The 10,227-nt window shown below is 34.9% G+C and overlaps 1 pseudogene; it reads left to right on the top strand.

The window, feature by feature from the left end:
* The first annotated feature begins 4,148 nt into the window (after positions 1 to 4,148).
* On the top strand, positions 4,149 to 5,836 carry LOC123193125 (annotated as a pseudogene).
* The last annotated feature ends 4,391 nt before the right edge of the window (positions 5,837 to 10,227 follow it).

Below are 10,227 nucleotides of genomic sequence, written 5' to 3'. Positions count from 1 at the left end.
GATATGAGACTCTAATCTACATTATGCACAGAAGATAAGCCGCCATGGTAAATGGGAAGTGGGGGAGGCAAACGACCATACAATGCCTGGAATGGGGTCATTCCCGTAGAGGCATGGTACATCGTATTGTACCACAGCTCTGCCCACGGAATGTAGGAGCTCTATTTGTGTGGCCATTGATGAACAAAGCAGCGGAGATACTGCTCTACACCACTTCCGTCTGTTCGTTGGTTTGCGAATGGTAGGCAGAGCTGAGCTGAGCTTCAACTTAGTACCTGACATCTGGAAGAATTCTTGTAAAAAGCGGCTAAAAAAAATAGGATCTCGATCACTAATGATTGATCTGGGAAGACCATGTAATTTGACAACCCCTTCAACAAATTTTTTAGCCACGCCTTTAGCTGTAAAAGGATGTGTTAAAGTTAAGAAATAGGCAGATTTACTTAATATGTCGACAACTACCAAAATTGTATCCTTGTCGTGAGATGTTGGCAAGCCTTCAATGAAGTCGAGAGTGATATCGTCCCAAACTTGGCATGGAATAGGCAAAGGTTACAGAAGTTCGGTAGGGGAAAATGTCTTGGACTTCATTTTCTGACAAACTTCACATCGTTTGATGTATTTGTGGACTGCATGGTACATTTTAGGCCAATAAAATTGTTGAGCCAGCCGTTTGAACGTTCGTAACACTCTTGAGTGCCCCCCAATTTTGGTGTCGTGAGCCTCATGTATAGGTTTGGTTTGCAGCACCTCTTGGGAACGAGTAATCACTATTCTTTTGAACAAAAATAGTCATTGGCATTGTAAGTAGTGCCCCCCAGTTTGAGTTTTGGTCCTCTGCTCCACTGATTGTATATATGAGTCCTCTACGTAAGCTTCCTTACTTTCATCCCATATGGTAATAGAAGGCACATGCAGATAATGAAGAACTGGGCTGTGAGGCTTGCATGAAAGGGCATTGACAACTAAATTCTCACGACCTGGACGATAAGTAATTTCGTAGTCGTAGCCCATTAATTTGGCTACCCATTTCTGTTGCTTAGGTGTTGCCACACGTTGCTCTAAGAAATACTTTAGGCTACGTGGTCCGTTTAGATGAAAAATTTTCTTCCTAGTAAATAAGGACGCCATAGGCGTATGGCCTCTACAATGGCAAGCATTTCCTTGGCATAAGTTGACCAAGATTTTTTTGTAACTCCTAGTGCTCTACTCATAAATGCAATGGGCTTCCCCTGCTGCGATAATACTGTGCCAATCCCGTCTCCTGAGGCATCGATTTCAATGGTGAAGGAATCATTGAAATTAAGCATGGCCAAAATGGGAGTTGTGGTCATTGCTTGCTTGAGAGCCGAGAAAGCTGATTCGGCATCATCATTCCATCCAAACTGTCCCTTCTTGAGTAATTAGGTAAGAGGTCGTGCGATGATATCATAACTCTGAACGAACTTCCTATAATATCCTATCAATCCTAAAAAACCACGTAATTCAGAAATATTAGTAAGCCGAGGCCATGCAAGCATGGCTGCAATTTTTTTGTCATCAACCTTCACTCCTTGAGACATGATAATATGGCCCAGATATTCCAATTCTTGTTGGCCAAAAACACACTTGCTTGCCTTAGCAAAAAACTTATGTTGCCTCAAAATCTCTAAGGTTTGTTCAACATGTACCACATGTTGATCCCAAGTTGGACTATATACAAGTATATCATCAAAGAAAACCAAGATGAATTTTCTAAGGTAAGGTCGAAATATAGAGTTCATAATGGCCTGAAATGTAGAGGGTGCATTACAAAGGCCAAAAGGCATTACGAGATATTCATAATGACCATTATGAGTACGAAAAGCAGTTTTATAAATATCAGAGGATTTTACTCTTACTTGATGATATCCGACTCGTAGATCCAACTTTGTAAAATAAGAGGCACCATATAATTCATCGAGCATGTCGTCCACCGTTGGAATAGGGAAACGGTCTTTGATAGTGGCAGTATTAAGTGTGCGATAATCTGTGCAAAATCGCCAACTTCCATCTTTTTTCTTTACGAGCAAGACCAGTGAAGAAAATGGACTAGTGCTAGGACGAATGAGCCCAAAAGTCAGCATTTCTTGAACTTGCTTTTCGATCTCTTCCTTTTGAAAATGGGCACATCGGTAAGGTCGTACATTGATTGGCTCGGTGCCTTCTTTAAGTGTAATGCAATGTTCTACCTCTCGCACCGGTGGTACACACGAAGGTTCCTTGAACACATCCCTGTATTCTTGTAATACCCGTAACAAGTCTTGCTGTTTCACGTCGCGCGTCCCCCATTGTGATGTAGCTTCTATGGTCTGAGGAAAGCTTACGACAAATAACGCGTGGTCCTTTCGATATTCTTTTTTTTATTTCTTTCAATGTAGCCTCCCGAATGGCTTGCTCGCCTATCCCTTGTAGCTTTCAGACTTGATTATCCCAAATGAATTCCATAGTTGATTGCTTCCAGTTACAAACCACGAAACCCAACATCTCCAGCCATTAAATGCCAAGCACTAGATCAAGACCTGATAATAGCAGCGAGAAGAGGGTGAGATAAAATTCAGTTCCTTGTAAATGCACCCTTACCTTATCAAAACGTCCTTGGCACTTCAATCACTCGTCATTTGCAACATGAACCGTAAATGTTTCCGTTGGTACTACTGGTAATTGGAGTGTGTTTGCTAGACGATTACTAATAAAGTTATGTGTTGATCCACTGTCGATCAGTACCACTACTCTAAGAGAACCTATTGTTGTTATCACACACATTGTTTTCGGAGCAGTCCATCCCGTTGATGCATGTAAGGTGATTTCTGGTTCAAGTTCAAGTTCCTACACCTCTCTCGTATCTTCCTCTTGGACAAATTCCCCCGTTTGTTGATTAGTGACATCCTCACAGACCATATTACCAGTACCTGCGTAGCCTTCTAAGAGTAATAGCTGAGGTTTTTGACATTTGTGCTCAATTATAAACCGTTCATTGTAATTAAAATAGAGGCCTTGCGCTCTTTTCCTCTACATCTCCTCCTAGGATAAATGTCAGACTGGAACAGCTAGGGTAGTAGGGGTTACCCGACTGGGTTGTGGAAGAGCTAAAAGAGTTCTTGCAGGTGGTGGTCGCATTAACCTCCGCTACCGTGCAAGCTGTTTGTCCCTCATCCATGCTAAAGTAATGGCCTCCTTAAGGGATTGCGATTTAAACATCCAAATCCCATCAGAAATCTTAGCCTTTAAGTCGCCCATGAACGTACCCACTAATGCCTTCTACGTCCATCCACGTACCTTGTTGCCAAGCTTCTCGAACTCACATTGATAGTCTCTCAACATTCCCAACTGCCTAATTCTTGAGAGAGCTTCATCAAAGTCTTCACAGTCTGATGGTCCGAAGCGAGCCCATAATTCCTCTTGGAATCTTTCCCATGTAATCACTTGTCCCTCCTCCTGTAACGTCCTTCGTAGCCACTGCCACCACTAGTTGGCTTCTCTTTCAAGATGGTAAGCGGCCATGGGAACCTTTTTGTTTTCGGCTGTGCCTTGGTATTCAAAGACTTGCTCCACACGATTGAACCATTCGGTTGGGTCATCCCTTGAAAATCGTGGAAATTCCAGCTTAGACGTTTTGGAAGAGATGATCTGTCGGCCTCCATCGTTGCCTTCTCGGTGAGGATTGCCGTTGTTGGGATTCTCCTGATTTATAATCAACATACTCGAAATTCGATTGAGAGCTTCCTTCATCCGCTGTAGTCCTTCCTGAACGGTACCCAGTCCAAACTCCAAGTGCTCAATACGTTCTTTGTTAGTCCCCATTAGTATCCTGCTATGATACCAATGATAGATCTTAACTTTAGATAATGTAATTGCTAAGAAAGATTTCTCTTCGGGTGAGAAAATACCACAAATAAAATGCAAATTCTTCCTTCTCTTAACAGAGTCATTGGCTGCTTAAATAAGCCAAGCCATGAACAAATAAACCAACACAGAAAGTACACGTAAAACAGACACGTAAACAGAATTGCCTCCACTACTTCTCATAACTGCTTCCATTATGTCCCACCTCCTTGCTTGCACGTCGCCTGCAATTACGTCGTGCTTGCATCCCACCTCCCTGCTTGCATGCCGTATGCAATGGCTCCATGGATTACGTCGTGCTTGTAAGACGCATGCAGTGGCTCAATGGATTACATCCAACGACGTTATCCATGTATTTAGGATTTGGCCTAAAGGCCCTTGCTGACCGACGTGGTTTATCAGTGTTGAAGAAGATAATAGAGCAAACAATGAAAGATTACAATGATATTCAAATGAAATTTGCAACCATCCGACAAAATACTACCCAAAACAAGGTAATTTCAATCTAATTTTATATAATTTCTACTTAATTAATATATGTTCAGTCAGAATATTTACTCATTATATTTAAATGTTCTTTTGTTAAGGATGGACAAATATTTCATTCGCTTCATTGTAACGAACAAGAAATTTCAGAGATGGGTTCAAAAGATTTAGATATGAAAAATCAAGAACTCGGGTTATGGTTGAAATTGCAAACAAATGATATGAATCATGTTGGAAGAAAGGAAGTAAAAGAAGAGACTTATAATAAAGAAGAAGCTGCAGCCACGAGCTTTTCACCCTTTCAAAAGAACAATAAGCTTCAATGGGGAGAACTATCAGGAATTACAAGCCATGTTTCATCGCCACCAAACAGAAAAGCTAGGGTTTCAGTTAGAGCAAGATGCCAAGAAGCAACTGTGAGCTCATGATGTTCAATGTTTGAACTTTATGTTACATAATATTGAGAACCGGCCCTAATTAGATAATTAAGTTATGAGTTTGAGTTCATGTTCCATTGCAGATGAATGATGGATGCCAATGGAGAAAATATGGGCAAAAAATAGCCAAAGGAAATCCTTGACCACGAGCCTACTATCGTTGCATAGTTGCTCCTGGATGCCCAGTAAGAAAACAGGTAAATTCACATAATCCGTATAAATAAAGGCTATATCATTATTGATATACACTAAAAGATACTTATTTGATCAACAAAACTATATACACAAATAATGAGCACAAATTTATATACAAACAACAATATACCATTATGTAATTAAGTGATTTTGAATTTAAAATAAATATTCAATCATATGATAATATATTATTATTTGTATATAAATTTATACCCATTATTTATGCGGACGTAATACTAATATTTAACAGAGTGAAAAACAATTTTTGTTTTGAGAAACAAGGGATACAACATATCTTATGAAAATGCATTCTTTAAAATGAGATAAAAAGTCTTTTTAAAACATTTTTTCTAATACAGTCATAAAAATTATTGTAAATTAAAAAAAAATTTCAGTTATCTGTCATTTTTATACTGATCAGTGATCACAGTTTCTGAATAATATATTTTAACATATTTTCAAATACTAAAATGTTAATATACAAATAAAGAATTATTTTTAAGTTTATTTATGTGTTTTCTTTTGAACATAAGTAGGTGCAAAGATGCTTAGAGGACATGTCGATTCTGATTACGACCTATGAAGGAACACACAATCATCCTCTTCCAGTGGGAGCAACTGCCATGGCTTCAACAGCAGCGTCTTTTATGCTACTTGATTCAAGTAATCCTCTTATTTCAGATGCCATTAACACTCCATATTTTACGCAAAGTTCTTTCATAAATCTCAACTCTTGTTATTCATCGAATTATCAAAACGTAAAACCTAACGATCCTTCCAAAGGAACAGTTCTCGACCTCATGAATTCCTTTCCTGTGGCTAGCTCTTCTTCAGCCCAAGCAGGCTCCACTTGAATTAATAGCATGAAAATGTAGTTGAATTAATTATATTACTAATGCCCGCCCAACTCTTCTAATCAATTAAATTTTATAGCTCAAACTTCTTAATCAATTACACTCAAGATATAGTTAGAAATGAATATATAGATATATTTATATATATTTTTTGAAGTAACAGACTTTTTTAGTACTTAAAAAATGGTATGAAGAAAACTTGATGGTATTAAGAAATTTCATTTAAAAAGAGAAAATATACACAGAGTGAAGGGATGCAGACAAACTTTACCCAGTTTGAGAATGTTACATGGATAAGTTTAATGAGTTTTTTCCTCGGTTTTGGAAATAATCGGTTCTGAAAATAATTTGAAATGAGTTTCTATAATTGATCTTGATTTTTCAAATCCATTAGTGTGTGTTTGGTAAAGTAAAACTTGAAATTGTTGTTGTGTGTACAATGGCTTCAAACATCAATTTACTTCATTAATTCTACACGTATATTCTACGCATTTAATAACTATTAAAAAAATAAAAAAATATACTAATTTAATCAATACCGAAAAAAGGTCTTGAAAAGATCGAAATCTTCCAGTCTATCGAAATGTAAACGGCTTTCAAATATTTGACTGCCTTTGTGGTCAATATTTACATTGAAATCCTATCGTCTAAACGAGCCCAGTCAATTAGAGCAGAGTGCGCGGATATGTAGAAATCAAAGTATGGCCAAAACACTTTGCTGCTAAAAAAAAGTAGCAAACCATGTCGTGGCATACCTAGTAAAGTTCATGGAGTGCATGGACTGAAGACATCATGCTACCCACATAGAGAAATCCATGTCGTTGCTTGACAAATTTTTATGGGAAATTCGATGTTGGGCGGAAGTCCTGAGTCCTAATTTATATGAGATGCTTTTCTTTGTCAAAATTAAAGTTGATTTTTATTCAGGATGTTGTTTTCTAGAGTCTAATTCCTTATAAATTAATAAAATTAGTTTTCTTAAAAATTAAAGTTTTGTCTAAGGTCTTAGTTGTAGTTAAGTTAGAGTTTTTTATTATTTTAATTAGGTTAATTATCAACCAAAAAAAAAATAAGAAATGAAGCTTTTTGTCTCTTATTATTTTATCTCTGTGAAGAACGCTTCTAATACACTCTTGCTTTTTGTCATTTGTTGTGTGAACGACGCTTTTAATATATTTTTGTTTTTTGTCATTTGTTAAATAATAACAACATCCTATCATGTATGTGAATGATATCATGATTGATTTTATTAGAAGATTAAATGAAATTGTATTAAGAGATACTATATTCATAAAAAATATTTTTTTTAATAGGAATAATATTAATAAAAAATTTTATCTGAATGAGATGAGAGAAAAATGAAGATAAGTATATCTTAACGATCATTAGTTAAATCTTAAGAGATAATACTTATACTTATTCTAGATAGTGGGCGCAAATGCAATTAAGTTCTAACCTATTTTGGATAGTGGGAGCAATAATCCTTAATTGCTCACTTCCTTTATCTCAACCTAGTGCGAGTATTGAGATTAAACTTCAATTTATTTGTGATAGTGAGAGCGATGATCATTTATTGCATAGAAGTGGACATTTAAAAACGAGTTTTTCATAATCACTCTCCACGATGATGAAGAGCCTAAAATCATAAAAAAAGTTGTTTTATTCCTTGATAAGAAAAATGTTAAGATGCATTAAAAAAAAGATGAAATACATTAAAAACAAACCAATTTTAGGTTTTGGTAGACTCATTGCCGAATTGGAAACCTATTAAGAACAAATAGTTTCCTTGACTCAATCCTAAAGCGGATGACTCAAAAAATAAATATAATTTTGCTTTATAGCAAATAACTATACTCAATGAGCAAGTATAAATTATGAAGAATAATATTTTCGTCACTTATAAGATTTACTTCAATATGTTTGATTCTAGCTGTAATAACACATTTGAATTTAGAATTATACTAGATGAATGTCATGACAACTTTTCTTAGTAGAGAACTTGACAAAGAAATCTATGTGAAACGAGATATAAATTTTGTTGTTATAGGTCTGAATTATAGAGTGTGCAAGTTTCAAGAACGTTGAATGATTTAAAACTATCATCCAGATACTGGTACTTGAAATTTCATAAAACTTAACATCTTATGACTTTAAAATGGTTAATCAAGACCATCATGTCTATGTGACAAAGTTTGATAACAAATTTGTAATTTTGTCAATGTGCATGATGATGTGTAAATAGCTATAAATGATTTGAAGTAAGTAATGATCGTCAAAGGATGGTTGTCTATGTTTTTGATCTGTAGCATATAAGTAAGTAGATTACATATTAGGAATTAAATCTAGAGGGATTGTTTAAAGAAACTTTTGACTCTATCACAAGAGCAAAATATTTAAAAGATTATAGAACAATCTAATATGGTAAGTTGTGAACTCGTTGATATTTTATGTCAAATGACAAATTATTACGCAAGAGATATGTTTGAAAACTTAAGATGGAAGCAGAGAAATATCAATAGTTACCAATTCAAAGGTCATCGACTGTATTGTGTATGTTATGGTGCGTACATGCCTAGACATTTGTTTTTATTGTAAGACTAGTTAGTCAATATAAGTCAGTATTGAGAAGAGCACTGAAATGTTGTTTATAGAATACTGATTTATTTTAAAAAGCTTGGTGGATTATTGTTTGTGTGATTAAGGATCAAATTTGTGTTTGATTGATTATTTAGATGCTAATTGGGGATGTAATTTAGACCAATGTAAATCAAATTCTAGTTATGTTTTTTTACTCCAAAAGGGTCTATATCTTGGAGCGATATAAAACATATATGCATAACCTTAATCCATAATGGAGGCTGAGTACATAGCGTGTTCAATGATTATGCAAAAATATTATTTGGTTAAGAAGATTTTTCATAAATTTGGGTAAACAGGACGATATTATCGGAAGAATAGTTATTCGTTGAAATAAAAGATCTTGAATTTTTATAGGATAACCAAACATATTGACACTATATACAATGTTTTAGGAGACTCAATTTCTAAGAGGAAAATGAATGTACAATATAATTCTATGCATTGCATGGACATTGATCCTTTGACCGAGATTATTCCAAGTATATCTTAGACATGTTAAGTCTCTTTAATTGTGTAGACTGTGATTGATAAATTATTAAACTTATATATTGTATTGGTGACTCAACATTGAAAACCATAAATTCAAGTTTATTTTGTATTTAAACTTACATCCCGAAATTCTTGGGTTTTCATTATATACACATTATTTTTAGCTTAATGAAATTACAATGTCACACAAGTTAAAAATTAACTCACTCATACGAGCTATCACCTTTGGGGTTGAGAGAATGAACAAAAATGAGACATTATTCTTGAGAAAAGTGACGTTGAGAGAGCGTGTCAATGAGAGACAATTTTCTCAATAAAAAGATTTATCGAAGTTAAAATATCCCCTTGATGATCGATCAAGATGATGTTATAAATAGATACATTTGAAAATGATTTATTTGGATTCCCTATATTCAAACAACTTGTGAATGCGAGATGTGAGTTTCTTAATATAGATAAATATCTGTAAGTGTGAAGATGATTAAAAACTTTGGTTAGACACTACGTGTAACGACTGAAATAAGATCTATACATTGTAAGAATAAAATTTGAGAAAATATATACTATAACATATGATTCATATCATGTGTGCATAAGTAAGATAACCAATCAAAGTAGTAAGAGGATGAATTCCTGCGCCCTCATTGTATGAGACTCTATAAGGATTATCTCATGTTGATACCCTTTGATTTTTCACTATTGTTCAATGTTTACTCTTAGTATTGCTATCTTAGCTTGACAACTATGACCACACACGATTCGCTTTATGAAACATGAGTAGAAAAATAGCTAAATTTAAATTAAGAATTTTGAATAGAAGAGGAAAACTTATATATTATGTGTGTTTATTGGTCGGTTGATCATGTCACTCATATAAAAGAATGAACTTGATTATAGACAGATAGGAAAATAACATAATGATAAATAAGAAATTAAAGTGATTAGTGTTATCACTTAAGTCTGGGGTGTTGCGAGTCTAACACTTCATTTTGTTTTATGCAGACTGAAGTGACAATGCGATTCTTAACAAATGCATAATATTTAGTTTTCAAGTGTAGGGTGCTTGCGAGGTCATATGACATATTTGCAAGTATGAAAATACTACCGTATGGAATTTCTATGGATAAATATTTGGTTTAGGTCTTTCGTTATGTGTGAATGAGAGATATTATGTTTGGATCTATTCATGACGAGTCGATTTGATCCGATCTGATTTACTTTAACTGTTAAGGGTAGTTGATATGAGAGAGTTATTGATAGTT

This window comes from Mangifera indica, chromosome 12, assembly GCF_011075055.1.
Source record: "Mangifera indica cultivar Alphonso chromosome 12, CATAS_Mindica_2.1, whole genome shotgun sequence".
NCBI classification, from domain to species: Eukaryota; Viridiplantae; Streptophyta; class Magnoliopsida; order Sapindales; family Anacardiaceae; genus Mangifera; species Mangifera indica.
Note: the sequence above shows the minus strand (reverse complement) of the source record. Positions and strands in the feature narration are given on the sequence as shown.